General features: G+C 40.2%; 1 protein-coding gene across 2 annotated transcripts in view; it reads right to left on the reverse strand.

Moving 5' to 3' along the window:
* Positions 1–26,568, reverse strand: part of STXBP6 (syntaxin binding protein 6) — a 243,924-nt gene that overhangs the window by 178,687 nt on the left and 38,669 nt on the right. Inside the window, exon 1 of one of the 2 annotated variants that reach the window (XM_039254675.1) lies at positions 26,178–26,245. The exons of the other annotated variant lie outside the window; for it this stretch is intronic. The gene's annotated coding sequence lies outside the window, so the exon portion shown is untranslated. Of the gene's footprint in view, positions 1–26,177; positions 26,246–26,568 lie in introns of those variants that run through there. 2 annotated transcript variants of the gene reach the window in all.

Genomic DNA, 26,568 nt, shown 5'->3' on the forward strand with positions numbered 1-26,568 from the left:
CCACAGGATAGCCTGTAAATCCAGGTCAGACTCAAGTTCCGTATGTAAATGCAGGCTCTGCCCCAGTCAATCAACTCTTCTGTCATTCAATGTCAACCCCTTTTTTATTCAGCACATTCCAAAAAATAACTTCTGACAAACTAGTTGTGTGGTATTTGATAGGGAAGAAAAATCTATTAATTGAATACTACTCTAATGTTAACTCAGGTTAACACTAGTAACGAGTTTATGGTGTCACACACTAACAAATTACAGAGATGTTCAAAACACACGTGATCAGGCTCACCATCCAGAATCTGGGGCCAAGATACAATGGCTGCTTCTCCCATGCTCCAATCTTACAGATGCTGGATGGTGAAAAGAAGGCTAGGGGCACCTGGGTGGCTCAATCGGTTAAGCTTCTGACTTCGGCTCAGGTCATGATCTCGCAGTTCGTGGGTTCGAGGCCTGCATCGGGCTCTGTGCTGACAGGCAGCTCAGAGCCTGGAGACTGTTTCAGATTCTGTGTCTCCCTCTCTCTATGACCCTTCCCTACTCACGCTCTCAATCTCTCTCTCTCTCTCTCAGAAATAAATAAAAGATTTAAAATTTAAAAAAAGAGGGCTAGATTTGTCTGAGCTATGTCTGAGCTCTGTCTTTGCCTTTACTTTTTGAATAATCCTGAGTAAAATTCTGTATCTCTAAGAATCGTATCTTTGTCTTTAAAATGGGAAAGCATCAGAGCGACTGGCTGGCCCAGTCAATAGAACACAGAACTCTTAATTTCAGGGTCATGTGTTTAAGCCCCATGTTGGGTGTGGAGCCTACTTAAAAAATAAAATAAAATACAGTAAAATGCAATAAAATAAAATGGAATGGCATCACCCACTTCACAAGACTGTCGTGTTGAAGGAAGAGGTTAGGAAATCAGCTCTGTGGCTCAGCCTCCTCCCACCTGGGCTGTCCTGGTCCTTGAAAGGCAGACAAGCATGGAAGCAAGAATGTCCTATTACATTCACAAAGGCATGTGTACATCACAGTGCATTTTACAAAGCATTTCTCAAAAGGCATCTTCCCACCCTGTGACAGAGGTAGGGAGGTATTGCCTCTCCTTGACGGGTAAAGGGAACAAGGCTCAAAGAAGGGAACTACCTACCTTGCTAACTCTGCTGGACTTGGCCAGGAAAGAGAGGTGCTTTCCTCCTGCAATCCTGTCTGCTTCCACCAGGCCCCTCTTACCATATAGAACTGCCTGCCAGATTCAGCAGGAAAATAATGACAAGAGTCAATTTACTTCTGTCCCAGTGTGGATGGAGTGTTGTGACCCAAGGGAGATGAAGAATTATATAAACACACAAAAAAGGCAAGAGCAAGAAAAGAAAAGAAGACACAAAGAACAGAACCAGGAGAAGACACAGGCTCCCTCACTCAATATGTAGCACTGTTCCAGACAAGGATGGGAACACGACCTAAGCAATCCTTCCCCTCATGGAGCTTTCATTCTAGTAAGCAAGAACAATCAACAAGCATACAAGTCAATGCAGTAGCTGAAAAGAAATCCATTTAGACAGGTCCTGTGGGTTCAGCAATTAGGCAAAGGGATAAAGAATAGTCAGTATTATTCACTGCTAACCATCAGACAAGGAAATCAAATAACATGGAGCCAAAGCTCTTCAAGCCTTCTAAAAGGACATGTGTCTGGTTCTGAGGATTATTTCTGTTCTGGCACATATTGTCCTTTATCATCATAGGTGACAAAGAAATTTCATCTAGGGGCAGTCCCTGTCCTTCTTCATTCAACACACAGTTATGGAGTAATTACTATGACCTGGGCTCTGCGCAAGAGATGGAGATTACAGGTGAATTAAAAATATTCAAGGGAAACAGTCTAGTTAAGAATAAAGACAAGGAAGAGAGACAGCCATCAGACAAATGAGGAATGGAAAGTTTCTGTTCCATAGCAGGAGGAGAGGCAGGTATTTTAATCCTTCAGAGGCTGGTGATCAGGAGATACTTAACTCTGTTAAGCCTACCCTGGAAATGTAATTAGGTCTGCCTGCACGGATTACACAGGGAGATCCAACTTTCATGGAAAGACACATAAGCTGCTGGCTCTGAGTGGATGACCTAGAACACATATCTTGGCTTCTGCCTCTGATCTTCACGAGGGGCTTGCCCTGGGCTGTCCATGGTGGGGGTGGGGGGAGAAGCATTCATCCCCCCACCTGTTAACAGAAGTAGGCATGGAAATAGACTTGAGTGCATAAATGGGTAGTTTGTAAGAGTAAGTTTTCTTGGTCCATGTACATTTAAATATATATGTATTTATATATATATTTATAAACATATATATTTATAAACATTTATATGTATATATTTATAAACATATATGTGTGCACGTGTATATACATATAGTTAATATAATGTGTATATATATGTACATATACATATATACATATATACATGTATATATGTATATGTACATATATACATGTACATATATATACATGTATATATATAATGTAAAACAAGTTTCAAGCGTCTCTTGAAAACTGGCAGGATCTGGGAACACCAGACCTGTATGCACCCCCAACAGTTACCATCTCTACAATTCATCCCCAAAGTCATCAGTCCCCACCACTCCCTATGTTTTTTCCAAACAGACTTAATAATGTCAACTGACCATCATCCAAACGGTCCTTGCTTTTAGTTGTATCTGGCCTGTTCTCTAATTTATTTCTGTCTGGTTACTGCCTCCAAAGAATGTGGTTGTTTAAAAGAGGCATATTCATCTACTCTTTTGGTATTCTTAAAACACTAGCCTAGTAGTTTTCTTTCCTTGGCATCTTGTTTAATCTCCAAATTAATTAGCATGACTTGAAAAGTTGTAAAAATGTAGAAGGAAGAGCAGAGTTAAAAAAGAAAAAAGGGGGAAAAAAAGGTACTGCCCCATGGGAGAGTGAAGCAGAGATCAAGAAATCATCACATGAATTTTAAGGAAATTAAACCAAGTGGATCAAAATAGACCAAAACAAGCCAAATATTCTTGTCACATAGTCATCTTAGAAGTTTTATAAATTTTTTATATTCTCATACACACACCTCTACCCTCACCAACCCAACTGCTCTGAGAAAGTGCCATCAAGCAGGCTCTGGAGAACTAAGCACAAATGTAATAAGGTGAAATGTGGAGGGTGGGGATTCCATCGTATACAGTCAGCTGGTACAGCCTTCTCAAGGACACTTCAGTTAAACTTATCAAAAGCTCTGGAAATAGGCACAAGAGCAATTGCACTCCTAAGAACTCCTAAGAAGATGGAACAAGAGTAGATATACTCTATTACAGAATTAGAGTGCTCTAAATTCTTAACAAGGGTGAAAAGGAAAAAATCCAAAAAGATTCTGGTTTGAGAAGTATCCACTGAGCTGGTATTTCTCATCTATGTCACATCATTAAAAGAGGCATATTCATCTACTCTTTTGGTATTCTTAAAACACTAGCCTAGTAGTTTTCTTTCCTTGGCATCTTGTTTAATCTCTACATATAACCTTCAAGAATCAGTGTTCTGCAAAAATTTAGAGGCTGAGATGTTACTTATTCATAGTTTCAGTCTTTCAATCAGGCATTTCATTGAGTATCTACTATGTTCCAAGTCTGTGCTAGTACTCAGGATAATAGCCACACATGGAGGTACAGTAGGGTGGGCATGGTCATGTGGAAGGGGCTCTGAACCTGCGAGGGCTCTCTCAATAACCACAGCTCTCTTCAGGTTCATAGAGAGAACCTGAACATAAGATCTGCATTTTGTTTTTTTCAAAGAACTTTTATACCTAACCTCTCATAGCTCATGCAGATTTCTTAGATTTCTGTATTCATCTCAAAAAATACCTCGGGAGCCATAATTGCATGATGCCAAAGGATCATTCCCATGACCATCACCGTCTCTTTTATTCCCTATATGAAATACCTAACTAGAAATCATTACTTAATTAGTCTGTTAATTCTGTACGTGGGTCATTTGTGAGTTTTCCTGAAACATAGAAATGCCCCTATGGTTCTGGATAGTTGTTATCAATGTAATGGTTAATGGAATGGTTTCTCAATGGTAAGCTCAACCCAATCTAGCAACAGCTGGGACGTCCTGAGTCCTGAAGGGAAAGAGGGCAGGGGTGGGAATCAGGAACTTTTACTAGCTAAATTAAGACTAGATAAATAACATATGTTTAAACACACACACACACACACACACACACACTCTCTCTCTCTCTCTCTCTCTCTCTCCATCTTATTTAGTTTGAAGTTATCTGGTGATAGTTGGTGGCTGCAGTGCTCCTTGATGCTTATTTACAAAATGACTATGCTGATTTCCTCTATTCTAATTCTACTCCTAATTTATCTTATAGTTCTCAACGGTATGTAAATATGAAGAGAGCTCACTGTACTTACTGAGATAGAAGAAGTGCAAATGATTAAATGCAAATGCAAAAGTCATGTCAATACAGTACAGAAAACTAAATTTTGGGTTTTTTTCCCCTATGCAATTAACTTAGAAACCACATGGAAATTAGCCAAGAAAGAAAGCTCAGAAATAAACAAGCTTGATTACAGAATCCAAGCCCCATAGATACCTACTCTATTACAAAATTAGAGTGCTCTAATTCTTAACAAGGGTCGAAGGGAAAAATTCAAAGATTCTGGTTTGAGATGCATCACAGCGCTGATATTTCTATTCAATGTCACATCATTAACTACTGAAGAATTCATAAAAAAAAAAAACCAAACCAAACCAAACCCCCTCTCTAACCAGATTTTAACTTTTAACAAGGAAAGAAAGATACAGTTAGAAAATAGAAGCTACATGCTACAGAAAACTCTAGAGTAGTTGTCTGCAGATCAGAGAACTCACTTTGTGGTAAAAGAAGTGAGGCAACAAGCCAAAGGTTTAGGAGTCGGGGCTCCTCCAATAAACCTTATTTCCAAGCCTCTGGCCTAAAATGCGAGCAAGGAGACCACCCATCACCAGATGTGGGCTCTATTCTACTAGACAGAGTGTAGACTGAGCCAGTGACCGATGTATGATGTGTCTTTCTCATAGCTAGGTTAAGATATGGAAATTTCTTCTCCCCTTTCTGTTTAAAGACAGAAAGAATGTCCACCACTGAACACAGGGTATGTCAGTATTGCATGTAATATTTGGTCCCCAGTGCCGGCTAGACTAATTGTGAGGACTTGAACTGAAATGGACATCATGGAGAATTGTGGATTCAGGTTGGATGATGGTTTTTAAATGGCCCCTCGACTGCTAAGTGTAGCAGCTGTGACTCCGGGATGTTTTCTGCTGGGGAAAGAGTAAGGGAATGTGAAGTTCTGACGATGAGTGAATTGCATTGGAAGAGAAAATCTTCGGCACTATGTGTAGGAAACGAGTTATGGGCCAGGAGTGGAAGGGACGTACTGAGTAAGTCACAACTCAGGAGTCCTTGCTTCTCACTTTATGCTTCAGAGGGGAGCTACCCATGCTCCTGCTTTTATGAACCACACGGGTATACGCCCCCGGTGGAGGCTGAGTACAACAGGAGAGGGCCTGTGACCCAGGAAGACTGCATCTGGTACGATGTGGCCTGCCTTGAAAAGATAAGCTGAGCCAGGCTGTGAAAGAAAACTGAGATAATCCCCAAAGAGCAGTGGGAGCTGCAGCTTTAAGTGTCAGTCGTGATGTAGAGAGAGGCAGAGAGGAGAGGACAGGTCACATACAAGCAAAAGTTACTGAGAAAATTGATCTGTAGATTGAGGCAAGGGTGGTGCAGATGTAGGGGGGGAGAGGGAGAGGAAAGGAAGCACCCAGAGGAAAGGAAGCCCTGTTTGAGTTCAGGGCATAAGCGGCTCATCCGCAGGATTACAAAAAAATCTTATTTCCTTAAGAGTTGTGGTTACCTGTTAACAAAGACAAAAACTTACTGAAAGCAATGAACACTGGTGAATAACTTCAAATCTGCATATATGTGTCCTTTCTTTATTCATATCTTAGGTCTAACATCTGTCCAAATCAGTTTACACAGGTCATTGGGAGAGCATAGTCTGATCTGTGTGAATGTGTAATTTGTTGTTTATGAGGGGCTCGAATAGTAAAATGACAGCAAGTCCAGAGTTTTAAAGAGATAACTATCCTTGCCTATGCTAGATGCTCAGCTGAGCTTTTATCGCCCCTAAAGGCAAGACAAATTCAGTCAAAAGACATATTAATGCAAGATGACTTCTGTACTTTATGTAAGGAGAAAAAACTCAACCAATTCAAGGTTATGATTCCCATAAAATCAAACCACACTAAAGATGTCATCTAAAAAAAGAAAAAAAAGAATGCCTAGAAGACAAACTTTGGTGACAGACAAGTAGCTCTCTCAGAACTGCCTTTTCTCCATGACTACACAGCCTCAGGGGCCCTACTGCTCACACAGGACTTCTGCCACCCGCCTCCGCCCCGATCCTCTACATCCACCCCCAGCTCCAAAGTGGCAACGTGGCACCTTGGCACCTGGTGGCCTCCTCCCGGTCTCCTTCTTCCTCCTCCCGCTGCCTCTCTCCAGCCTATGGTGGGCGGGCCCCTTTTGTATCACAGGTGCACGCCTTGATCACTGTGCCTAGCACATTATTAGGGAATTGCAACACACTCTTGTTTTCATCCAATCTCTCTGACCACTCTTTCAGTCTCCTTCACAAACTTTTCTCCACTATTTTTGCTCTTTCCTTTGTTGTTATTCCTCCGAGTTCAGCCCGATGTGCTCTTTTATCCACATTTTATAGGCTCGCTTGGTAACCTCATCCATTCCTAAATTCCAAGTACCACCTATAGGTTGAAAACATACCACATCTACATCTTCTGACCAGATATCTGCAGTGAATTTCTGTCTGGATGAGCCACAGGCACCTCAAACTCAACAAGCCCCAAACTGAATAGATCATCTTCCCCTGAAGTTTCAGTCCTACATTCATATCGCGGTAAACAGCACCACCATCCGCCTACATCACAGATGCAAGCTTCTTTCCTTAACCCCTCCCCCGCCTTCCTCCTTCTGATCTGGCTCCTCATCCCTCACCAAATTCTGTTCACTTCCATGTTCTAAGTCTCTCCACATCTACCCACTCCCCTTTCTCTCTTGTCTTGGCCTTGAGTCAGAGTGCCATCACCTCCTGTCTGAATAGCAACTTCTGAACTGATCAACCAGTACCCAGGACTGCCCCCAATCCACTTCCTACAGTGAAGCTAGAGTTCCTTTCCTAAAATGCAGAGGGTAGATTACTTATTAGCTGCCTCTCAGCCCAAGCCCAAACTTTTGTATTCTGCTTTGTGATGCTGGAGCTGGAAGTCTGCAAACATGTATCCCAGGATCCCCTACAACTGGCTTCATGTTAAATTCTGCCAATGAGGAGCACTGTCAGGAGATTGTAAGGCAGAGTTGGGAGAAGAACCTCTCTTCCTGTTTTCATGCTCCTTTCAGACTCTGCAGTAGCAGGCAGCTCTAGGTCCTCAGCTTTTAGTACACTGTGTACTAGCCACAAACCCCTCTTGATGACTGAAGCACCAGCCATAGGCAATCCCTCCCCAGAGATCCAAGTGCCTCCTTGGCTGGTCTACAGGGGCCTCTGCTCTGAGCTTTTAGCTTTGGTTAGCCACACTCATTCTCTTTGGTTCCCCTAGCCCTAAGGATGGCAGCTGCTTCCTGAAGTCACTAATGTCTAGGACCTCTGCTTCTACTATCCACTCAGCCCTTCCAAACCCTGTGTCCAGTTTGAAATATTAGCATTAGATCTATTTTCTTACTGAACCCCATTGATGCAGAATTTGCTGACAGGAGCCGTTCCCAGAGACAAATCCTAAGAACGGTCTTATGGGATTGGGTCGCATACCTCTTTGACTTTGGACGGTGATGAGCTCATGCCTCCCTCTAGAACATTCTATATGTAGTAACCACTGTGGTTTTTTATAGAACGTCTGCCATCACCTCAGTGGCTTACCACTGCTATCAGGGGAGTGGGTTTGAGGAGGTTCTCAGAGTTCTAGGGCCACTGTTTCTCTCCGTAGGTTCTCTTCTGACCACTATTTCCTTCCTTCCTCCCTCATACTTCAAGCCTTACCCATTCTGAACTCCTTTTGATTTCAGAACCACTGGCAGCCTCTTTCATTGCCTTCAGGAGGCTCTTTCTCCATGTTGTATATCATGCCCCTAACCTTCTCTGTCTACCCAGTTAACTTCTACTTAGCTTAGACTGCATTTTCTCGAAGAAGTCTTTCCAGATCTGCATGTACCCATTACAGCAGTGATGATACTGACTATTAACTCTGAGTACTTACTCTGTATTTTCCACAAAATCATGATTTCTGGGCAGACAAGCACAATGTTTAACTTGCTCACAGTTTTAGTCTCATACAGTAGGTGCTCAGTAATAGTTTGTTGAGTGAATGCATAAATCCATGAATGAGAAAGAACAGATTAATTCCCAATAGGGAGATCTGGAAATGCTTCTTAAAGAAGGTAGGAATTTGTACTGGGCCTTTAGATGCATGCAATTCCTGGCACTGTAGACATTTTATAGAAGATATCTTCCTAAACTTCCATGGACTCCCTAACAAAGTTCTCCCTAATAAACTCCCTAATACAAGTTCTACTTTGGGATTTATCCATAGGCCAACCACCTAGATAAAGCTAACTTAGAAACAGAGCAGCTAAACACCTCTGCGTGTTTATCAATTCATATTGTCCCCTTTTAGAAGGCTTAGCCTGTTTCCAACATCCATTCTAAAGTAAAATGTATACTAAGATCCCAATACACTTACTATATTGCTTCCTTTCAAAAATCTCACACACACCAGATTTAAGAAACTGCTTTAAACTAAATATGCTATAAATCTGAACATTACTTTCAGAACATAGTAAGTGGAAAGAAAAGTGCTTCCAAGAGATGGAAATCTTTATATTGATCGTTATATATAGATTTACCATATAAATTAGACATGTGTTTCTATATTTGCAACCCATTCTTACCTCCATCCCAAATGAAGGACTAGCTGAGTTTTCCTACAGTTTTGTGACTTTATGGGTAGCAGTAACATATCTATGTGAATTTTACTTCTGAAAACATATCTTCTATACTTGAAAATTATTTATTATAAAATAAATCAAACACTGGCCAAAAGCTTCTTGGTTAATGTTTTTCAATGCTTCCAGGCCAGTAAATAGACCTATTTTTGCTGAATAAACATAGCAACATTTTGCAGTTCAAAGGTTTCAGTCCTTAGGAATTTGGTTATTCCTTTACTTTATTTCCTTGATCTCTTGGTATATACTTAGCACAATATACTTAGCACAAATCAATAATGGTACAGATTCCTCCTTATTTATTTTCAGGGTAGTCTAAATATAATTAGACTGGCACATGGTTAATATTGTACGGCAACACAAAAGAAAAAATCATTCTCTAATGTTGTTTAGCTTTCCAAGGTAGTAAAGTAACAATTAAGAATAGGAACGACATTCTATCTCTTGAGGTTGATGATGGATCAAAAGCCTGACTCTACCCCTTTTTCTCCTTGCCTTCCAAACTCACACCAAATTCCTTGGTAAACACACAATGGGGCTTGCTCTGCCTGAATCTCTCAGCTTCATTTCCCCCTTCACATCCTGAGAAATCCATTTAAAACAAGAAGCCCCAAATCAGTTCTCTTGTGAGTTTTAGTTAAACCTTAACTATCTGGTTCTTGGCATCACACAGGGCTTCCTTGCTTCTCTCTTTCCACAAAGGGAAGGGGCGCCTGGGTGGCTCAGTCAGTTAAAGGCACCCAACTCTTCATTTCAGCTTAGGTCATGATCTCAGGTTTTGTGAGTTTGAGCCCCGCATCAGGCTCTGCACTGACAGTGCAGGGCCTGCTTGGGATTCTCTGTCCCTCCCTTTCTCTCTGCCCCTCCCCCCTTCTCTCTCTCTCTCTCTCTCTCAAGGTAAATTAAAAAACTAAAAATAGGGTATGGGGGGGAGTGGGGAGGAGGAGAAGGGAAAAGAAAGGGAGCAGGGACAGCCCCAGAGTATACAAAGACACCTGAATGAATGGGAATACACCCTTTCTTAGAATTGACAGCTAAAACAGTCAGAGTAAAAAAGGTTAGCCCAGCTTGCCTGCTCTGGTGCCAGCTTGCCTATCCTCTGGTGCCAGCTTGCCTATCCTCCAGTCACAGTTCCGACAACTGTATCTCTTTGGCCTGATCACATGAGTTGCCTCTTTGTGCCTGCCTTGGTCTCCTCATATGTAAAATAATAATGATATTAACACCTGCCTCATAATTAACACCTGTCATGAGGATGACATGAGATAATTTATGCCAAATGTTTAAAGCAGCTTCCACAGTAGGCACTCAATAAGTGCTATTATAATTTCCGCTGTGTCCTGAAAAGGCCAACCTGTTCACACAAATTCAAGAAAATTGAAAAGAAAATCAGTAAGGAATCAGAGATATTAGAGAAGAAAAATGGCAAGAAGATGGGCATAAAGTAGAGAAGTACTTTAGGTATAAGGAGAAATGACATTGGACATGGATGGGCAGCAGCACTTGGGGTAAGAAGAAATTTGGCCAAAATGGAAACAAAGCTAAGGGTGAAGGAAGTGGTGACATCAAAATAGTTTAGTGCCACAGTCGTCAAGTCTTCAGACTCCAAGGGGCTCTCTTGATCTACTAAGCCAGGGTTTTGCACTCATGCTCCCCTTGAGCCTCCACTGAAGCCTCTCTGAGGATGCAGGGTGGTGGTGGTTGCAGGGGGCAGGGAGCTTCATCGTTGCCTCCCACCTGACAACTACAATAGCTCAGGTAAACCAGCCCTGCTTTTATCTGCTCTATTTGCTCCCAATATAAAGTATCTCTTTGACTAAAAGATTCTATTTCTAAGGAAAGAAAAGGAAAAGTAAAAGCACAGGAGGTCACTGATCTAGTCCAACATTCTCAATGAACAGATTAGGAAGCTGAGGTCCAGAGAGGGAAAATGACTTTGTCTAGACTCACACAGTATCTCCGTGGCAGAAGCAGGAACTTCCTGACTCCCAGGCTAGACTCCTGTCCCCTTCTCTCCGTGTGCATGGTCATCATCCTCTCCCTCATAACAACACTCACCTCTACAGGTGCTTACATGCTGCCTCCAGGACGCCTTCTGGTACTTCCCGAATGCTTACCTGCCACTGTCATCCACACTTTGACTCTTCCTTGTTCCCTCTACCACCAAATCGCCTCTCAAATTCCAGACTGAATAGCAAATCTCTCATGATTCAGCTCAAACTCCCTCTATGGCTTCCCTTCTATACTCAATCCCTCCTTCCACATCCAATCACACTAACCTTTAATCCTACTGAATATTTTGCAGCTTCTAACAGAGTGCCCACAATCTATGATGAAATGTCTGTTTTCCTGTGTTCACTGACCAGACCGTAAATTCCTTGAGATCATTATCAAATTATCATTATCCTGCATCTTTGTACCAATTCAGAGTTTACCATGGTACCAGACTGTACCATGCCCAAGACATACTATGTATGTATATTTTAAATAGTTACAATTCTTTTCATTACAAAAGCAACATCAAAAATGCATAGAATAGAAAATGAAAGGCTCCTATAAACCTACCCTTTAGAGATAACTATTAACATTCTACACTTTTTCCTATGAATATATAATTCACACAAAGAAAAAAATAATTAATTTAAATCATGTTGTAAGTACTACAGCATTTTTTTGCCTGAAAATATGTTTAATGTAATATGATATTTCTTTATACAAATATGCCTCATCTGGCCAGTGTCTTATTGATGGATAGTCACACTCTTTCCAACTTTTCAATGATAAAAAATACAACAGACATCCATTGTGCATCAGCACAAATGTTTATTAGAAATGGCTACGTATTTTTTAATGTTTTATTTATTTCTGAGAGAGAGAAAGCAAGCAAGCGAGCATGAGCAGGGGAGGGTCAGAGAGAGAGGGAGATACAGAATCTGAAACAAGCTCCAGGCTCTGAGCTGGCTGTCAGCACAGAGCCCGACATGGGGCTCGAACCCATGAACTGTGAGATCGTGACCTGAGCCGAAGTTGGATGTTTAGCTACCCAGGTACCCCTAGAAATGGCAACATATTTAGAATGTTGATAGGTATGTGCACTATCCTTCCACAGTATTGTACTAATGGAAATGAATTCTCCGGAGTGTATGAGATTAACCTTTCCCTGTCCAACATCGCGTGTTATCAGTCTTTGCCAATGATAACTGAAAAATGCCATGTCATTAAAAGTTGCATATCTTAGTTTACCAATGAGGCTGATCATCTTGTATAAGATTGCCAAGGAAGTGGGGGAGGTTCTTTTAAATAAAAATGAATCTCTTTCAATAATGTCAAAATAATATCTTCTAATGCATGAGTTAGAGATGAGAAGTGAACTCCTAAGTGTTTTGTTTTTGTTTTTGTTTTTGTTTTTAGTGGTTGATCTAAAGATGGCAGGAATATTGGGAATAAAAAGCATATTGCTTCTTGATAGCTGTAAGAAATCTCAAGTTAATCTAAGAGGAAAAACAAAAGTTCTTTCAATCAAGTTGTATGTTAGTGAAGAATAACTACTAGCTGGGTAGAGACCATGACTTCTTGATAGAACTATGAAGAAACAAAGCTTGGCTACCCTGGGCTGTCAGGACTCATGTCATTGTACCAAACAATTTGAATTTATTAAATGTCTACCACAGGCATGGCAGATACTGATGAAGTAAATATTGCTAGAATCCAAGCTCTGCCTTCAAAAGAGTTGCCTTTTTATGGTTTGTTTTTGTTTTTTATTGGAAATCATTTTGGAGTAATACTATTTTATCATAAAATAGTAAAATTCAAAGAACCATCCCTGAAATGACTGTCTTCAATATTCAAGAGACAAGAAGCTCATCTTTGGCCACTTCCAAGAATTGGAAAAGCCATTACTGCCTTTTGGAGAAAAATGCTTTTAGCCTCAGTTATATATTTTCCTTGTTCTTACACAGTGAACATGAACCCATGTTCATGAAAGGCAGTGTGATTATTTTTCATAGTTAATAACACCTCAAATCATACAATCAAAATGTCCTTTATGTATGAATCTTTATTCACCTCGTGTGTTGGTGGTAACTTATTTTAAGGCAGGGATCTTAAGTCTCCTTACATTCTACCCAGTCCATTAATCACTTAAGTCCTTGGAGAGACGAATCTAATCATTAAAGGCAGATGCAGAGAGAGACATCCAAGTAGTCTGTTGTTACAAGAAAGAAAAAGAGCTTCAGGTCCTTCTCTGATAGCTACCAAATCACGGACCATAAAACGCCAGAGGCTAACCCATCTTGTGGTTTAAAAAAGTTTTTTTTGTAAGTATATTCAAAAAAACTTTAAAGAAATTATATAAGGCTTATATGGTGATGTCTGCAGAGATTAATAAGCAGAAAAACATTTGTAACTTGTACCTAAAACAGGCTAACATATTAGCATGTTTGTCCTAGCACCTAAGTCACCGTTATCTTCACAGATCCATTCATAGAATGGTATTCTCTCTGCAGGAGGTGCGCCGTGTTTACGACTTGTTGTAGCTGGGCCAGCTGTACTAGAGGCTTCAGATTCCTCTGGTGTGTTGCTTTTGTCGCCCCTCTTGGCTTCAGGCTCGCCTAGGTCCTGCTCCTAGGACAGTGTCTGTGTGTCTTTCGGCTACCATCTGCTGTTATTAAATTGGAGTCCCACTGGGTAAATGGTAGGGCGTGGAGAAAGGAGGTATTCTGTAATCTAAAGATGTCACCTCCTTGGAGCACCCAACTCACCTACTTAATCCCTTTGGATTCCTACATTTTATTCTTACCCACTAAATATCATATCTTGTACATCCCATTTGCTTCTCTCTGGGGCCACCTGTGAGCTTCTTCAGGGCAGCGTTCATGTTTTAGTCTTTTTATATACCAGATGACAGCACAGATACTCAGAAAGTATCATTGGTTATAACGACAAAGCCCTTTTCTCTCAGCGAACTAAAGATTCCATGCCTTCTCATTTTGCCTGCATGGATCCTGATGAGCAAGCCACTGTAACTGTTTTTACTTGTTCCTCTACAGGGAAGGTGTTCTCTTTGTACTTCTCTCCTGATTTTCTTCTTTTTTGGTTTTCTGCACTGTGAATAAGATACACCTAACTGTAGTTGGGGGGTGGTATGCAGAGTATTGTGGGAAAATGGGAAATGTTTATTTGGTCTTTGTCTCAGGTTCCTAGCCTAGAACTCCAAAAAACTCTTAGAAAATTTCCCGAGTGATAGGAGTGTCTTGTTGTTCAAAATAAACCTCTTTTAATGCCACCTCAGCTTATGCTAATGCAGTGACTCCTGTGGACCCCTACAAAGGTTTGGGATTTGGGTTGGTTGCCAGAAAGACCAAAGCATGATCAGAGGGTTGGAATTTTCAGCACTCTACTCGCTCACCTCCAAGGATGAGAGGGTTAGAGAATGACGTGAATCACTGATGGCCAATGATGTAGTCAATCATGCCTATGTAATGAAACCTCCATAAAACCTCCTAAACAATGGGATTCGGAAAACTTCCAGGTTGGTGACCAAGTGGAGGTGCTGGGAGGGTGGTGCTCCAGGGGAGGGCATAGCAGCTTTGTAGTAGGTGTCCTTGACTCATCTGCACACCTTGTCCTGTGCATCTCTTCCATTTTGCCAAGCCTGAGTTGTATCCTTTATAATAAAGTGGTAATTATAAGTAAAGTACTTTCCTGTGTTCTGTGAAATGTTCCAGAAAATTATACAACCTAGGGAAGAGGGAGTATGGGACTCTCCAAATCTATAGTTGGCTGGGCAGAAATGTGGGCAGCCTGAGCACCCTATTTGTGCCTGCCATCTGAAGGGGGGACAGTCTTGTGGGACTGAGCCCTTAACCTGTGGGGTCTAAGCTAACTCCAGGAACTGGTGTCAGAATTGAATGGAATTGGTGGACACTCAGTTGCTATCACAGAACTAGAGAACTGGTATAAAAAAAAAAAAATCACATATTTGGTGTCAGGGGAAAAAAAAACCCTCAGGTATTTATCACTGAGTCTCCTGGATCTGTGGTTTGCTATCAGTCATTGGTTTTGCAAAGTTTTCAACCATTATTATTTCAAATATTTCTTTTCCTTTCTCTCTTCTCCTTCTGGCATTCCAACTGCACATATGCTACAATTTTGTATATTGTCCCACAGACTTTGGATGTTCTGTTTTGTTTCATTATTTTTTCTCTTTGCATTTCAGTTTGGCAAGTTTCTATTGATTGAGCTTCAAGTGCACGGATTCCTTCTTTGGCAATGTCAAGTCTATTCATGAGTCCATCAAAGGCATCCTTCATTTCTGTTACTAGCATTTTCTTTTGATTCTTAGAGTTCCAATCTCTCTGTTAACATTGCCCATCTGTTCTTGCAGGTTTTAAACTTTTTCCCTTAGAGCCCTTCACATATCATATTTCTTTTAAATTCCTTGTCTGATAATTATAACATCTCTGTTATATCAGAGTCTGGTTTTTGCCTCTCACTTTGTTTCTCCAGACTGCGCTTTTTCTTGTCTTTTGGCATTCCTTATAATTTTATGTTGAATGTGGCACATGTTGCATCAGTTGACAAGAAGTGAGGGAAGGAGGCCTTTAGACTAATGATTTATGTTATTTTCCCACCACAGTGACTACAATTTAGGCAGAAGGTAGCATTATCTTCCACAATCAAGCATCTTCTTGAACGTATTCATCATTATTCCCTATTTGAAGATGCACCTTCTGCTAAGTCTTGGGTTTAAAATGTACACAGAGAGGGTTACTAGCTATTTTACTGGGCTACCACTTGCCACAACATCATTTAAGCCACTCTGAAATGTGGGCTCATGCCACGAGTCAAGGTTACAAAGAGCACTAAACTATTCAGATTACAAACTAGTTGCTTTTCTTGGAACCCAAATTATCGATACTTGGTGGGGATATTCTCTAAAACTATTTCCTGGAAGCAGATGAAACTGGGCTAATACTTTTAGGCCATTTTAATGTAACAGTCCAGTGAATGGAGATGCAGGAAAATTTAACTTCTTCACTGTTAATCATCACAAATTACTTTGGGAAAAGACAATCAGCTCCATTTTCCAACATGAACAGTTAAAAACTTCGTAAGGTTCATTTATGACAGGGATCCTATACAGTTGAGTTCTTCTAATTTTCTAAGTCCTGTTAAAGAAACAACAGTTCCCCTGTCTTCACAAAGGCAATCAAACTTAAGAAACAAGTGAGTCTGCATGGAAATATTCATATCATAGATTCTTAAGTGTGAAGGCTAAATAATAAGAGATGTGAAGATAATCTGGCAAAATATTCATAAACTGACAAAAAGAGGTGCAAAGATCAGGGAAAAGCTCTGGCCAGCTTCTTTCAAAATCACCTCTCAGGTGGTGGGGGTGGGGAAAACTAGGTGTTAACTTTAAAAATGAAGGAAAACACTGACATAATGCCACTGTTGATCAAAGGAATTGATATTTCCCTAATCACAAAGAAGAATGGATCACTCTTCCTGTAAGGCACTTTCTTTCCTGGCCTTTAGTGTCCTAAATCTTGTTAAGTCAACTTTTGGTTCTGTTATCACTATTAAAATGTGCTTTTAGGGGCTCCTGGGTGGCTCAGTTGGTTAAGTGTCCGACTATGGCTTAGGTCATGATCTCATGGCTCGTGAGTTCGAGCCCCATGTTGGGCTGTGTGCTGACAGCTCAGAGCCTGGAGCCTGCTTCAGATTCTGTCTCCTTTTAAAAAATTAAAAAAAAATTAATGTACTTTTAAAATGAAATATGACAAATCCCAGAGGGAAGGATTTCAGTGGTGGTAATTTTATAAGGAGAAATAAACCTAGCTATGGATGTGTATGAGTCTCTTTTCAAAGAATTTCTAGAATCTACAGTGAGTCAAATAAGACCTCAGATACAAACCTAGCTACCAGGTGTAAAAAGATTAATCTGTTGTTCCTTTATTAAATTGAGCAATACAGTACATGTCACATGAGATGACTCTGTTGCCAAGATATCATAGGAATGTGGTTCAGTATCATCCACCAGACATGAGCCCCATGAGTACTTTTTGGACCAGATCAAGACACAGCCTACTACACTCACACAGTGACCACTGACCATGCCACCACTTTCCCTTTTAAAACCTCATGCTGGATGAGTCCTGTACTGGCTAAGGCCAGGCCAGTGTCACCAAGTTGAACAAGATGAAACATCACAAGAATTGATAGCAATACAATGCCACCAGGAAGTGATGTTAGCCATGGGAAGAGCTATTCGCCCAGCATGAAACTAGCTCAAGAACTTCTTCCAATGCAAGAAATATAAGTAATCAATTAATTCACCAAACATTTATTGATACATATGTAATATATAAAGTATTGTGCTATGCTGTTGGGTAAGGGACTAGGGAAATGAATACAAAGGTAAATGAAGTGTGGTACCTACGTCTAAGGACTAGGCCATCTCAGAAGGAAGATAGTAACAAGGACAAAGGCAAATAACAGAGCAAACTGAAAAAGGAGACTGATAATCAGCTAAAGAGAAAGAAAGCAGCTGATCTTCAAATTCCAGCTTGAAATGCAGTGCTAGGCCAAGTGAAGGGAGCCAATGAATAGGCTGAAACTCAACTACAGGTGAACAGGATTTTCTCGGGTTACATACACTAATCCCCTCATCTCACTACCATTTGCAATACTCAGTCAAGTAGTCACTTTGATTCTTCCATTGTGGGCCCAGCTCAATGGAATTCAAGGGGAAGAAGGCATCGAGTCAACTTGCTCTGGGCAATCCACAATGCTTGCTAAATGTTCCACTTTAGAATTAAAGACATGAGGAGAGAGGAGGGCAATTCCAGGTGGACGGTTCAGTGGACTTTTGCGGTTGACTACTTAAAATAAATTTCAGGAATCAATCCTACTGGATTACTGGGTGTCGTATGTAAGTGATGAATCACTAAATTCTACTCCTGAAACCAATACTGCACTGTATGTTAACTAACTTGAATTAAAAAAAAAAAAAAAGAATCCAAGGAAATAGCACCTAAAGTCTATATACCTCTCAGCTCTTGAAAAAAATCGCTTATCATTTAAACAATTTCTCTTGGGGTTTTTGTTACCTCCAGCTGACAGCCCCATTTTAAACAGTCTGGGCAGGTAGAGTTGTTAGTTCTTTGAGGTTACAGTCCATGCTTCTTTCATTTCTAGGTAACCCCAGTAGCCCCTAGCACAAGGCAGATACTAAAATATTTGAGAAAGAAGGAAGGAAGAAGAAGAAAAATCAAGGATTACCTAGCATTCTCTGGACTCTGCCCTGAGCTCATGTAGGTATAGCAAGGAGCAGTGAGTGCAGTAATAAATGTATAGCATGAGCTTACAAGCACAACCACCACTCTCCTCCAAGAGTGTCGATTCTGCCATTTGGGCAGAAACAACTGGGTCCAGTATCCCCAGGGAAGTAAGGCCTAGACACTGAAACTTGAGTCTTTGCCTCTCTCATTTACCACACAGAGTGCTGGGATTAGTTAAGGAAGGCTACTCACTGTTGAAATAGACACAAAAATGGATAATGGTGCAAACACCTCAGAACTTTGTCTCACTTCCATGATGGGGAAAGGATGAGGTGTTCATCTTCCTCATGCTGAAAAAAGGGATAAAGGCTGACGGGCTCTGCCATTTCCATCATGGTCGCTCTAATGGCTGGAATTCAGTTAGATGGCTGCACCTAAGTGCAAGGGAGGCTGGAAGATGTATCACCCTGGGCTCAGGAAGAGAAATTGTGGATTCTGGTGGGTAGCTAACAGCCTCTGCCACTGTATATTGTGCCTTTTCCTTTTTCTTCCAAGCTTTCTCTTTGCATACATGTATATGTTTCTATATAGTATATTATATATAGTAAAACCTTCGTTTGTGAGCATGATTCATTCTGGAAACATGCTTGTAATCCAAAGCACTTCCACATCAAAGTGAATTTCAAGAATCATTGGCTCAGCTGTGATCATGTGACATTCAGTATCACATACTATTTGTATTGCAAGACATCTCTCGTTTATCAAGTTAAGATTTATTAGAAACGTTTGCTCATTGTGCACGACACTTGCAGAACAAGTTACTCACAATCCAAGGTTTTACCATATGTTTCTATGTAGTAGTTTATATATGTGTACACGCACACACACACACAGTTTCTATATAGTAGTATATATATTTTTTTTACACAGTAAACTTTTGATCCCATGTATATAATAGGTGGCCGGGACTTTCACACAAAGATGCCTGATCCTTCATTTCTAAGGGAAAAGAAATAACCTGATAATAAGGTCCACATGAAGCAGCTCCTGAAGTAGCTTCCTCCAAGACAGTCCCCTCCAAACAAAGGACATAACCTCTCCCATGTCCACAGTTCCAATCAGGCCCCTTATTAGGATTCACCCAAATAGTATGCTCATACAGGGTTCATCTCCAAGATGACAAGTGCAGCATATGAATTCCCTTATAAAAGTTGGAAAATGCTAAGTATGTCATTGAGACCCTGAATGATTCCGTTTTCTGGCTAAGTACCATCACGTCATACATGAGCACCTGAAACTGCCTTTTTTCTGAGAGCAATACTTCACAAAGCAAGCACATTTCACTTCAAAGGCATTTTACACATTAATCAATGGGAAGAAACACACTCTGCTGGGATGTGGACACAGTGCACGCGCCTACCACACTCCCAGGTTAGTATACTCCCCCCACCCCCAGAAGACCTGACGGAAACCATGCCTTAGCAAAGGGACAAACCAGCACATGTTGTGGACCTTTCATAATTCACCTCAACGGGTTAGATCACCAATGTGTAAATGACCTAGCGCACACAAATATGCTAGATTATATGCTCTTCTGGAAAGGTGTATGTGATGGGTCTTACTGCCCTCTGCAATGGCTTGTATATACAATCATTCAGCAAACATTTGCTGAATGAATACAGTCATTTTCTGGTTTTATTTGTCATTAATAAGTCCTCCACATGTGTCCACATAAGGACACTCAGCTGTCTGACTCATTTTATACACACCCTGACTGATAGGTGTGGGTAGATGCATCCTGGCTATGACGGTGACAACGCTGGCGGTGACTATGACAGCACGATAAGCCACACTGTGTAAAGGACTATGGGCCCCATCAGTCACCATAAGTAGCACAGGACTCTAGGTCCTAATATGGGTCCCTCACCTCTTGACACTCTTCCTATCCCCCATCCCTGTTTTAACTTCCTTCATAGCTCATATCACCATCTGACAGACTTAACTCATGCATGTGCCTGTGTCCTCCACTGGAAGCCCTGTGAGGGCAGGGAACTAGGTTCAGGTCGTCCAGCACCCCACACAGTGTCAATACATTAGAAGTGCTCAGTAGACCTCTGTGGAAGGAATGGATGAAATGAAGAAGACACTTGGATTCTTTCTTCTAAACCTGAAGATATTAGCTGCAAAACAATCCCTGCAATGCTGCAGAGTATTCACATTCTTTTTAAATAGTCAGAATATCTCAAAAACAAGTCTCAAAAACAAGCCACTTTTTATGTCCTAGAGAAGGGTTTCTAGAAATTCAAACAATAGCCATGCCATCTTAAGTTCCCAAATAAACTGAGAAAGGAATCTTCGGGATTGAACTCACCTTTGGCAGCCTTTCACCACAAGAACCACATCTGTTGGCCTGGCTCCCTCTCCACTCCAGTCTTGTCCATGGAGACAGAACCAGTACCCATGGCATGAAGCCAGGCAGGGGGATGGGAAACTCCTTGTTACAGAAACAAACTTGCCTGAGACCCATGTGAACAAAATGAGCAGACCCTATTCCCAATTCTCCCTATAGGAAATAGCCAGAATTCATTTAAAAAGAGAAAAAAAAAATGGTTCAAGCTAAAACTCTCAGCTTTGTGATAAGACGAATTACTTTACATTGTTAAGAAATTACTGATTGTTAACAGAAAACAATATGGAGTTTCCTCAAAAAATTAAAACTACCACATGGTCCAGCAATTCCACTTCTGGGCGTATCTGAAGAAAATGAAAACACTAACTCAAAAAATATCTGCACCCCCATGTTTAAAGTAGTCAAAACTTTCTCCTTTGGAGGATGGTTTCCTGTCTCACATTACGTCTTTCATCCATTTTTAGTTTATTTTTGTGTATGGTGTATGGTGTAAGAAGGTGGTCTAGTTTCATTCTTCTGCATGTTGCTGTCCCGTTCTCCCCAGCACCATTTGCTAAAGAGACTGTCTTTTTTCCATTGGATACTCTTTCCTGCTTTGTCAAAAATCAGTTGGCCATACATTTGTGGGTCCAATTCCTGGTTCTCCATTCTATTCCATTGATTTATGTGTCTGTTTTTGTGCCAACACCATACTGTCTTGATGATTGCAGCTTTGTAGTAGAGGCTAAAGTCTGGGATGGTGATGCCTCCCATTTTGTTTTTCTTTTTCAATATTACTTTGACTATTTGGGGTCTTTTGTGGTTTCATACAAATTTTAGGATTGTTTGCTTTAGCTTTGAGAAGAATGCCGGTGCCATTTTGATTAGGATTACATGGAATGTGTAGATTGCTTTGGGTAGTATTGACATTTTAATCATATTTATTCTTCCAATCCATGAGCATGGAATGTTTTTCCATTTCTCTGTGTCTTCTTCAATTTCATTCATAAAAAGGCAAGGGGATTAAAAGCAAAAATGAACTATTGGGACCTCATCAAAATAAAAAGCTTCTGCACTGCAGTGGAAACAGTCAACAAAACCAAAAGGCAACTGACAGAATGGGAAAAGATATTTGCAAATGACATATCAGATAAATGGCTAGTATCCAAAATCTATAAAGAACTTAATAAACTCAACACCCAAAAAACAAATAATCCAGTGAAGAAATGAGCAGAAGACATGAATAGACACTTTTCCAAAGAAGACATCCAGGGGGTACCTGGGTGGCTCAGAAAGTTAAGCATCCAACTTCAGCTCAGGTCATGGTCTCATGGTTTGTGGGTTCAAGCCCCGCATTGGGCTCTGTGCTGACAGCTAGCTCAGAGCCTGGAGCCTATTTCAGATTCTGTGTCCCCCTCTCTCTCTGACCCTCCCCTGCTCATGTTGTCTCTCTCTCTCAGAAATAAATAAAACGTTAAAAAAAATTTTAAAACAAAAACAAAAAACAAAGAAGACATCCAGATGGCCAACAGACACATGAAACGATACTCGATGTCACTCATCATCAGGGAAATACAAATCAAAACCACACTGAAATACCACCTCACACTGGTCAGAGTGGCTAAAATTAACAACTCAGGAAACAACAGATGCTGGTGAGGATGTGGAGAAAAGGGAACCCTCTTGCATTGTTGGTGGGAATGCAAACTGGTGCAGCTGCTCTGGAAAACACTGTGGAGGTTCCTCAAAAAATTAAAAATAGAATTACCCTACAATCCAGCAACTGCACTACTAGGAATTTATCCAAAGGATACAAGAGTGCTGATTCACAGGGGAACATGTACCCCAATGCTCATAGCAGTGCTTTCAACAATAGCCAAATTATGGAAAGAGCCGAAATGTCCATCAACTGATGAATTGATAAAGAAGATGTGGTTTATATATATCATGGAATGTCAATGAGAAAGAACTAAATCCTGCCATTTGCAGCAATGTGGATGGAACTGGAGGTTATTACGCAAAGTGAAATAAGTTAGTCAGAGAAAGACAGATATCATATGCTTTCACTCATATGTGGAATTTGAGAAACTTAACATAAGACCATGGGGGAAAGGAAGGGGAAAAATAAAGAAAAACTGAGGGTTGGTGGGGGTGAGTGGGGGAGAAGGGGAAATGGGTGATGGGCATTGAGGAGGGCACTTGTTGGGATGAGCACTGAGTGTTATATGTGAGTGATGAATCATGACAATCTACTCCAATACCAAGAGCACCCTGTATATACTGTATGTTAGTCAATTTGACATTATATTTTATTTATTTATTTATTTATTTTGACATTATATTTTAAAAAAACACAGTCAAAATTATTTACGATAGCCAAAAATATGGAAACAACCTAAGCATTCATCAGTGGATAAATGAATAAAGAAAATGTGGTACATATATACAATGATATACTATTAAGCCATAAAAAGAAAAAAAATCTTGCCATCTGTGACAACACGAGTGGATCTTGAGGGCATTATGCTTAGTGAAACAAGCAGAGAAAGACAAACACTGTATGATCTCACTTATATGTGGAATGTAAACAAAGAAACAACCAAACAAGGGGTGCACTGGGTGGCTCAGTTGGCTAAGCATCTAGATTTTGGCTCAGATCATTACCTGACGGTTTGCGAGTTTGAGCCTCGCACCCGGTTCAGTACTGACAGTGTAGAGACTGCTTGGGATTCTGTCCCCCTTTCTCTCTGCCACTCTTCAACATGCTATCTCTCTCTCAAAATAAATAAAAAGAAACTTTAAAAAAATTAAACAAACATAAAAAACCACCCAAACAAACAAAAACCATCAGGTTCACAGATACAGAGAGCATCTGATGCTTGCTGGGTGTGGGGATGGGGAGAAGCAAAATGAGTGAAGGAGGTCAAATGGTACAACTTCCAGTTATGAAATAAGTAGGTCACGGGGATATAATGTACAGCGTGGTAACTATAGTTAATAATACTGTATTACATATTTGAAAGTTGCTGAAAGGGTAGATCTTAAAAATTCTCCTCACAAGAAAAAAATTTTTGTTAACTATGTCTGGTAATGAATGTCAGACTTACTGTGGTGATCATTTTGTAATATATAAAAATACCCAATCGTTATGTTGTACACTTGAAACTAATATAATGTTAATGTCAATTATTCCTCAATAATAATGAATAATACACAAAATATAAAGCCACATCTATAATATATACTATATAATAATTATATAGTATATGACTGTATCTTATATATTAATATATAAGATATGTAATTAATCTAATAATAAAAATGTTTTAAAATTCTATTGAAAGACATGAATACAAGTAAGTGGAAAGCTAAAACAAGTCACTGAAATGTCACTGATTTGCTAAGCTACTACCTGATGGAACTTTAAAATCCATGTTTTATTTAATTTTTGGCATATGGAGAACAGTCTCTAAATGGCAATAATGATTTCATTCATTCAATCTTCTGTTGATTCTCAAACAGTAATTAAATAGTACTCCCGAAATAATGGTAAAAGATACTACCAGCTTGAGAATGTGTAACAAAAAAGCTATTTTACATCAGAAGTTTTTATACATAAAGAACATTTACACATCAGAAGTTTTTGGAATAGTAGACACTAGGATTTAACAATTCACTGAAGAATGACAAAGTCTTTAAAGCCCCAAAATAAGAGACTTTCTACCAGTTTCCACCATGCTTCTCGACCTTTCCACCAAGACTTTCTTCAAATGTACTCTGACCAAAAGGTTCATTTCAAGGTTTTATGGTTGGTTCGTTTGTTTATTTTTAGTAAGTATTACCCCAGTCAGCCACTAGCCAGCTAGTACGTAGTATGCATTAAAGCCAGGGCTGGGCATGGCAAGTTCTGAGACTAAGAACTTTCACAGCAAGTTACTGGATTCTTCAGCAACGTACAACAGATGGACTGGATGATAGCTATCATTTCTACTTAACTTAGTTTTGATTTTGAATAACTTTACACAACTATAAAATTTTACAACACATCAAGTGAAGGCAGGCAGCAATGAAAAAATAAAATTTCAAAGTGGTTCTGTAAGTGGAGAATTCTTGATCCCTGGGTTTTAGTATTTGAAATTCTAAAACTTAAACATACATCTTCAGATCTTATTTGATTTCCCAGAGATGTTTTTTTTCTTACTCTCTTTTGCAGATCACCTGGGTTCTCCGCTTTTCCATTTTCCTACTTGCCTCTCAAAGTCAAAGCGAGAGAGAGAAGAATCATACAGATTACACTAAACTATATAATAAATAATCACAACATATTTCCTTCCCAGACCCAAGTCCCCAGATGTCAGGTTCCACAGTATCGTGTAGCATATTCAAATGTAGAGAGAAGCTCTCCGTTAGTGAAGCAGAGACCCAACACGTCCACTCCCACCTGTTCCTACAGGACATGGTCACAGTGTCCCTGCTCCCTCAGAATTCACTCCCACTTGGCTCTGACCCTCAGCTAAGCGGGGCGCATTTTCCACCGGTTTGTTCCTAGACTCCAAAGCACCCACATGTAGCTTCTTCAGGCAAAATGACACCACACACACACACACACACACACACACACACACACACACACCCCTTGCATTTAGAACCAAAGTAAAATACCAGAAATTTGTACATGACGTGGTCCTAAACTCAGCAACAGTGACTGCTACCGTATGAACTACACATCATACAATGCTGTAATTTATTCTTTCTAGAAAGAATGGCACTCTCCAAAGAGAAATGCTATTCTACCAGGCTATTATTCCCAACCTCCACAGCAGCCTAACTTCAGCTGTGTATTAATTTTAAAACTCCTGAAAGGTACAACACACAACCGCTCCCAGCAGTGGCTCGCCGAGATTTGGCAAAGCTGGGAAGAGGCCTTCAGAGTTTCTGAGATATTCTAAAATAGCTTCATATCCTTTTGGGAATCATCTGTGTAATTGATTCCACCTCCAAATGTATTCCTGAAGTTGTGAGTTCTCATCACAGAGACTTTTATCCAAGGCAATTGTCACAAAGAGTTGTTAAGTCATGGCTCACTTCGTGATGGATACCCTCACTTAGAGATTTATGGAATACTCCAAAATTGCCTGCTACTAGATACACAGGAAAAACAAAAATAATCTGAACCTCGTTTTTACTTCAATAAAACTTTTTCTCCAGTAAACCTGTTCAGGCAATTAAAATCAATTCCAAATTCTACTTCCTGAGCCTTTATATCCTTTGCCCTTAAGAAAAAGAAGGGAATTGAGTGAACAAAGCCTGAATTTTAAATCAGAATTCAAATTACCTGGGGCTCCTTCATACCTAATAAATAGGTAAGACATAAACTGATAAATAGTTCACACATATGTAAAAGATGGTTTTAGAAAGCACTGACCTACCTTTAACCCAGCCTTTCAGTTAGGACCGCATTTTATGGAAAACTCCACACATAAAGCACCTTCCTGCTAGTACTTCAGGGCTCTTATGAAGAGCAGAACTTTCTCAACAGGAAGCCAAGGCACACAGAGGTGGGGTCATTTTCCTCAGTGACACCAGAACCCCAGATTCCTGGCATTCCCCAGCCATAAGTTCAAGGCTCGCATCATTATACACTGCATACTTTCCACACAGAGAGCAATCTGTCTGTAGTGAATTGAACATGGAACAATTTTTTTTTTTTTTTTTGCAATTTGGTCAGTGACAAATATGAAAGAAAATAAAACTTTGATGTGACCAATTGTAGTGCCATCCCCATATCTTTCCACTTCATACTGACTTCCATGTATTCTA

The sequence above is a fragment of the Hyaena hyaena genome, unplaced genomic scaffold (assembly GCF_003009895.1).
Source record: "Hyaena hyaena isolate Hyena2069 unplaced genomic scaffold, ASM300989v1 scaffold_497, whole genome shotgun sequence".
Classification (NCBI taxonomy): Eukaryota; Metazoa; Chordata; class Mammalia; order Carnivora; family Hyaenidae; genus Hyaena; species Hyaena hyaena.